The following is an 8,271-nucleotide window of genomic DNA, read 5'->3' as shown; positions in this document are numbered from 1 at the left end:
TTATTTTTTGTCCCAGTACACAGGAAGTGGGAATTTGGCCGTTTTCAACTTGATCCCAGGCTATAAATACTAATGCTTTTAACTTTAGAATTACATGTTTCTGCTTTTGGCCAAAATAGCATCTGCCATACTTGCTATATCGAATATTGATCTGCTGGAGGAATGGTGTGCATCACAGTGACACTCAGTTGCAATAGTGCCCCAGACTGTGTCCCATCCTGAGAATTTGGGAGGCTAAAGGCTGTATCCTGAAGTGAACAGTTTCTAAATTGGGTTTGCAGACAGTGCAGAAATTCCAAGCTAGTTTCAGTACTTAAGTAATGAAGCTCCCTACGGTTTAATTTATTCTGTTGTTGCTCTGAGAAACAGAGTAAATTAACTAGTGTCATGTGCTGCACTGCTGAGTCTAGCCTACTTCCAACTGTCCAAACAACACAGCAGCCTAAGATGTAGACATACCTGCTCTTGATATACCTAGGGGTAAGATGTTTGCAACATAAAAATCCCAAGACTTTGCAGAAACACATTTTCTAGGAAAGTTCTCACAGTCACAAGCAGCTCCAGCAGTACCTCATTCTCCGATCCCTGATCTGTCTGCCTTTTTCCAAAGTTGTATATACAGATTAGAGAGTTATCAGGTAAAAATGATCAGAGACATACAGGCTATGTCAGAGCGCACTGCACGTGCTCAAAAATTAAGGAAGATTTAATACTTTCCACCTTTGATCTGGAATGCCATTACAAACCTTATCGAGTCCAGAAACAAGCAGGAATCAACTCCGGGAACAAGGAGGCGAGCACGCAGATGTGAATCAGTGTCAACACTACTGTCGATGCCACAGACATCAGTTGTCTTTTTGTGCAAGAACTGTGGACTGAGTCTTTTGTAAAAAGTGGGAAAGTTAATGGTGTAAATTTTGTATATAAGAGTGTGTTTGAAGTTGTGTTACAGATCAGAGATTTCTATGTGGGATAAAGCTGTTGAGAATGAAGCTCAATCAGGCATTACGCTTGTGCCTTATCATCTCACTGATTGCCTTAAGCAATGGAGCTTTCCCAGTAAAACAACCAAAAGAAAATGTCTGGGAGACTTTGGCCAATGCATCAGGCCTAGATACCATTTGTCTAACTCATACAAGGCCAAAGAAGCCATTCTCAACATGTTTGGTCAATCTACCAGCAGACAAATGGCCACTTTCCAAACATGCTAATCTAAAACTTTCACGATTTGGTTCAAATCCAGTGGAAAGTTGGGATGTTTGGACCAAATCCCTTCCAGAGGCTCCTTACGAACCTCAGGAATTGGAAATTCTTGGTTCAATAAAAATGGAGTTTTGTGTAGTATTCAGTTCTCCAGGGTTGAAACAAAATAAAGACAAGATAACAGATGTCACTCCAAATTACGAAATGTATAGAAATGCAACATCTTGGTGCAATTCAACAGTAAAAATGAGCATATCGTTCAACCAGGCTCCATTGCAATTGCCACGAGGGATGTTTCTCATTTGTGGGGACAGAATTTGGCCTGCAATTCCCTCAAATGTCAAAGGCGGTCCATGCAGCTTTGGAAAGCTTTCTTTGCTAACGCCTAATGCAAAAATGATAAAAGAACATAAGAGAAGGGAGAAAAGATTTGTTGAGCAATATACATCTGATTGTAATGACAAATTTGTAGCTTGGAATTTTGGACAAAGGTTTTCTGCAGCTCTCCTTTTACCTGGTGCTGCTGCAGGAGCAGCCTTAAGACAATTGGATCAATTAGGCTGTTGGCTAAGAATTCTCATGCTGTCTCTCTCGCACTGAGCGATATGTTAACTGATGTTCAGAGTGTGAGACAAGCGACTCTGCAAAATAGAGCAGCAATTGATTATCTTCTGTTAGTGCATGGACATGGATGTGAAGCATTTGAAGGTATGTTTTGTAGGAATTTGTCAGATCATTCGAAATCCATCCATGAAAGTATACGGCAATTAGAGGATGGAATTGTAGAGGAATTCCTTGTGGAGTGGGGGCATAGGATACCCCAGGAGAGCTTGGGCATCCCAGGGCTCTTGCAGAAGTACCCCTGACGGGGCCTCAGGCTGAAGATAGGCTTGCAAGGCACCTGCTAGCCAGCAGCCTTGAACAGCCTTGGGAAAAGGTATACACTGGTCAGCTGCCCTGCTGCTTAGAGGCTTTCTCATGGGAAAGGGGCGTGAACTTTGGAAAGTATAACTTGGTGAAGGTAAACAATAAAACTGGAGCATGATGCTCAAATCGTATCAGTGTTCGTGTCGTGTCTCAGGCTGGCTCTCCGGCACCCGGGCCCCCCCCCCCCCCCCCGCCGCTAAATGGAATAGCTAAACTTGGAGAAGAAAGCGGATCATTGTTGAATGATTTGTTCAATTGGTTTGACCTTACACCCTTATGGAGAAAAATTTTGAAGATAGGTTTGTATGTTTTAACTATTGTTGTAATTCTTTTAGTATTTGTACCTTGTATACTCCACTGTGCTAGACGAGCCATGAACAAAGCTGCCAAGGAAGTGGTTTTGGTTCAAAGAGGAGGGGGAGATGTAGGAACCCAGAGTGCCGAGAATATTTCTCTGCCTGTTTTTAAGGGTTCTTACCCCCCTGAACAACACTGTTTTAGCCTCCAACCTTGGAAAAAATTACCAACAGTCAGACAAGAACTAGAAAATACAGTGGTGTGAATTAGGTGATAGACTACTGTGTAAGATTGTCACAGGGTGAAAAATTTAGAGGTTTTGGGCTTCTCTTTGTAGTAAATAGATAATAGTAAAAAATATCAAAATGGAGGATTGTTGTTGTTCTCTAAACCTTCTTCTTCTTCTACTACTCCATATTCTGCAGTAAAAGTAGTTAGGAATGATTGGATAGAAAATTCCACAGTTCCTAGTCGTGTTACTGAATAATTGGTAGGAAAGTGAAAATAGTATACATTTTTAGTAACTACTGGTTAAAATATCTTTAAAAGGCTATGTAAATCTTGATAGAGAGTCAGATGAAGCTTTCACTCCTGCTTTTTTGTGCTCTATGCTGTACCTGGGACACGCTAGTGGCTCTGTTCCTCTGATAAGACTTAATAAACAACTATCTGGAAGCATTGAAACTCAAGGAAAAGTCTCGGTTTATCTTTGAAACTCCTTGCAAGGACTTTTAGAAAATTCTCTCCCATCAGGAGGGACTTGATTTACGGCACGGTACAGTGTCAACCCACTAATGTTCCTTAGCACTTTTCAGTTTTGTTCCCTCCATGAAGAGCAGACAGATCTCCACTACTAAAGAAGTAGTAAAGTAGGTATGTTTATTTCCAGCGCTGGGACGCACGGGGGATCGCTCCTCCAAAATCATGCGTGCCAACAGCTGCATTCGGCTCGGTATTTATCGGGTTACAAGTTCCATATTCATTAAGTTTCGCAACACGCCTATACATATTCATCACCTAGCCCCGCCCAGCCTCGCTTCGTATTATAATGAACCCAAAAGTCATTTACATCCGCGTTGCGCTTGCGTAGTGTGGTTTGGTGGCTTTGGTAGGGGTCTTCCGAGGGTCTTTTTGATGAAGTCAGGAGTCTTCATCATCCTGAACTTTTCACCTTTCTTCCCTACGCATGCTCTTTTGTACCCCTGGCCTGGGTTTAAGCTTCGAGACTGGTTTGAGCTAGTTTTGGGTTGAGCGCAGGATGTCTGTCTGAGACTCCCTCTGCCCTTATCAGTGGTCTCTTATCTTTTCTTCCTGCCCTGGTATGCTGACCAAGCTGGATGCATTGTTCCTAACAAACTAATTCTCCTGCTTCCCATCCCCCTGATTCAGTCCCCCCTTTTCTAAAAAGTTAGTAAATTCTTTTACTAATACTTAAATTCTTTTTCTAATGAATTTTTTTGGTAGGCATCCCTTAATGTTTTTCCGTGTGCGTTTGACAAAGTAGTTAGAACTGATAACCTTTTTAGTACTCTATAGTTCCAAATTAGTAACGTGATAGACAGCACAAGGCAGACACTAACCAAGGTTAGTAAGACAATGATGGGGTGACATAACGTATTTAGGATGCCTGTTGCGGTAGGTGACCACCCGAAAAGCGAGTCCCACCAGTTATGGCTTGCGTCTTGTTTTACTCTTTGCAAGATTCTGCTGATTTCTTGTGTGTCATAATGGACGGTGATTAAGGTCTTTTCCCCATTTCTTTGGATTTCTCTCAAAATCTCCATTAGGTCCTGATGTTTCACTAATTGCTTTACTAATGTTAGGTCCATCCCAATAGGTGTGGGTAGCAATTTATGGTAAATGGTGTAGTTAGACCTTATTAATTGATGAGACACAACTGGTGCTAAATACGAAAAGTCACACCCAACAATTTTGGCAAAATTACAAATACAAAAATTAGAGTGATTCATGGCAGTTACATTAATAACATTGTCATCTATTATCATAGAAGTGCAGATAGTTCTTAAGCATACACAGCCTTGACCAATATATACAAGTACAGTTTTTGGTGAAGTGTCTGGGTGGATCTCAAAGTGACAAATGCCTTGTTCTGCATCAAGACATATGTCTCTGGCATCAAGTGTATTACTTTCACAGAGAAATCCTTGTTGTTCCCGTGTGATGCAAGATTCTAAATTCACTGTTTGCCATTTTTCTCCTACCATCCGAGCCCATACTCTATGTTCAGAGGGGTAAAAAACTGTCCCTTTATGGTTTAGTCCCAATGCAACAATAGGATGAATTACATAAACTGTGGCATTCCATATCGTAAGCACAAAGGCAGTAGCTATGTTAGTCATTGGGTCATAGGTGAAATTTACCAAGGTCCACCAGGATTGGAGCTTTCTTTCTAATTTAGTAGCATTGTTCCAAACAGCCTCTCGGATTTCAATAGGAAATACACCTCCATTACCTTCTCTTATGATTAAGGAAGCTGTGGACTGCATCCATAATTGAGCTTGTATGCAGCTAAGGGCTAATGAGACGTTGTCTTGAGCTGTGCCAAGTGTGTTTAATATCAGTTCGTGGTCCAGGTTGCTGAGTTTTGCTAGGTCTGGGAGTATTTTTGAGACTTGCCACTGGCTGTTTCCTAATGCTAAGAGGGAGGATTGTAGGGGCTGTTTTAATTTGGTCAGATCACTGGTCGCTGTGGCCAGTTTGTTCATCAGTATCTCTGAATCAATCCCATTTATGACTCCCAGTCCTGTTCCCAGCATGCCAGTCAGGCCTCTCCGCATTCTGCCTTTGAGGGGTGTTTGCTTCTGTAGCCAGGCCGTCCATCCTTCAAGGGATGTTTGAATTAAAGGGGAGCAGGCTGGTTGGATTTCAGAAATGTTAATTTGCATTAGTAGTTCTACATGCTTAAGAGACCATTCTGGATTAAACAGCAGTAATTGCTGGCCTGTGTTCCTCACTACATAAGGGCCAATCTCATAAACTTTTGGCTCAGACTTAAGTAATGTGACCTGGGTTTGGATCTGATTGTCAGAGTGGGTAGTAGGCCTAGCCATGGCATTTATCTGGAATTTGAATGAGAGTCTATTGCTGTCTTGGCCCCAAAGACAAACCACTTCCACAGTCTGTACCAATGTAAAATTATACCAACAATCTGCTTCACTTGAATAACTACAGATCTCACGGTGTTTGTCTGTAGGAGTAGTTGAGACACTGATTTGGGTTGCTTTTCTATGAGTAGTCCCGTTAACCATTCGGCATCCTATCTTGATTTTTTCTCCTACAGTCCCTTGGAGCTGCCAAGTTCTTTGTTTTTTCCATTCTTGCTTTGTATACACTTGGTTTCCGTGCATGACTACAGTCAACAGGTTTAAATCTTTTATATCAGAATATCTCCCCATGAGTCCAGTAACCCACATAAAGGCTTGGGACCATATGTCCTCTCTCCTATGAATAACTTCCCAGCTGAAGGTTACAATTATAACTGTGAGAAAAACAATTTTCTGGGTTATACTTGCGTGCCACCCTGACATTTTCATTTTGTTCGGGTGAACTTCAATTTCAGTTCATCATCCCCAGGGGTCACTTTCCAAGGGGCCTCTGGAGCCTTCTTTACTCGGGTATGGTGAATCCAGGTACTCTGTTCTCTGATCTTAATCGCGGTGTAAGTGGTGAGGAGCACCTGGAATGGTCCTTCCCACTGTGGTTCCAGAGTCTTTTCTGTAAGAGACTTAACATATACATAATCTCCAGGCTGAATGTCATGTACAGGACCGTCCAAACCTCGACTTCGGGTTCCAGCCACATGTTTTCCAATTTCTCTAAGCTGTTTATCTAAGGCAATCATGTAGGTGGTTAGCGTCTCTTCCCCTATTTGGGTAGATATGCCTTTCTGTACCCCATATGGTCTCCCATAGAGTATTTCAAAGGGACTTAACTTTTCCTTAATTCTGGGCTTGGTCCGAATTCGTAACAACGCAAGTGGAAGAGATAGGGGCCAGGGTAGGTTAGCTTCTTGCCCTAGTCTCACAATTTGATGTTTAATCAAATGATTCATTTTCTCTACTTGGCCACTCGACTGGGGGTGGTATGGAGTGTGGAGTTCCCAATCGATGCCTAAATGTCGGCTGGTTTGTTGTACCACCCTTGAAATAAAATGTGGTCCCCTATCTGAGGACATTGTGGCTGGAACTCCGAAGCGCGGTATTATTTCTTGTAGTAACACCTTGGTTACTTCTCGAGCCTTAGCAGTCCTGGTAGGAAAAGCTTCTGGCCATCCTGAAAAAGTATCTGTTAGCACTAATAAATATCGGTACCCCCCTTTTCTTGGAAGTTCTGTGAAATCAATTTGCCACTGCTGTCCAGGCCCATGACCTCTCCCAATCTGGCCCATTTTTGGTTTGGGGGTGTTTCTGGGGTTAGTCTGGAGGCAAAGGTTGCACTGTCGAGTTACTTGCACAACAGTTTCGTATAAGTTTCTAGCGATAATTTTCCCAATTAAGTAGTTATATAAGGCATTTGTTCCCCAGTGTGTTTTCTGGTGTTCTTCTCTAACTACGGCCCATAGCAAATGAGAGGGAATAACTACTTTTCCTTCTGCATTGATAGCCCATCCCTCTTGGTTAAATGTTCCCCTTTCATCTTTAATCAATTTCCTGTCTTTTTTATTATATGTTGGCTTACCCTCTAGGGAAAGTTGTCCATCTGGGATCAAGGCTCCAGTTATTGTTACCTCACCTTTTGCTGCCTCTTTTGCCTCTCTGTCCGCCAGTTCATTTCCTTCTTCCAATTCTGAGCTCACCTTTTGATGCGCCCTTATGTGCATGATTGCTACCTTCTCAGGTAGCTGGACTGCTTCTAACAGCTGCATTATTTCTTGTGCATGTTTGATGTTCTTTCCATGCGAATTTAACAGTCCTCTTTCTTTCCAAATGGCCCTGTGTGCGTGCACAACTCCAAAGGCATACCTTGAGTCTGTATAGATGTTTATTTTCTTTCCTTTTGCTATCTCTAAGGCACGGGTTAGGGCGATTATTTCAGCCTTCTGTGCAGAGGTGTTTGTTGGCAGGGCTCCAGATTCTATCACCTCGCGGCAGGTGGTAACTGCATACCCAGCATGCCGCTTTCCACTGATGATGTAGCTGCTCCCATCAGTAAACCAGGTCTCTGTGTTGTCTAAAGGGGTATCCTTTAGATCTGGGCAGCTGGAGTAGGTAGCTTCGATAGTCTCCAGGCAATCATGGCGTACCGGTTCCCCTTGATTTCCGCTGAGAAAGGAAGCTGGGTTGACAATGTTAGTTACCACTATTTCCACATCATCTTGTTCTACCATGATGGCTTGATATTTCAGGAACCGTTGTGGGGAGAGCCAGTGCCCACCTTTCACTTCCAGCACCACGGACACCGTGTGGGATACCAGCACAGTCATTCTCTGGCCCAAGGTGAATTTGCGTGCTTCCTGGATGTTTAGCACGACTGCTGCAACAGCTCTGAGGCACCCAGGCCATCCTTTGGCTGCTGCATCTAGCTGCTTAGAGAAATAGGCAACTGCTCTTCGGTATGGGCCCAGGTCCTGTGCTAGTATTCCCAGGGTGATCCCTTGCTTCTCATGGGAAAATAGAAAGAATGGCTTACTCACGTCTGGAAGCCCTAGAGCTGGAGCTGACATGAGGGCATTCTTCAGCTGGCTGAAGGCCCGCGTGGCCTCCTTTGTCCACTGGAGAGCTCTGCTTTCCTTTGTAATGAGTTCATATAGTGGTTTCACGAGCAGCCCATAATTGTAAATCCACAGTCTGCACCACCCTGTCATCCCCAGAAAAGTCCGTAACT

This window comes from Corvus moneduloides, chromosome W, assembly GCF_009650955.1.
Source record: "Corvus moneduloides isolate bCorMon1 chromosome W, bCorMon1.pri, whole genome shotgun sequence".
Lineage (NCBI taxonomy): Eukaryota > Metazoa > Chordata > Aves > Passeriformes > Corvidae > Corvus > Corvus moneduloides.
The sequence above is the reverse complement of the archived record's forward strand: the minus strand, read 5'-3'. Positions refer to the sequence as shown.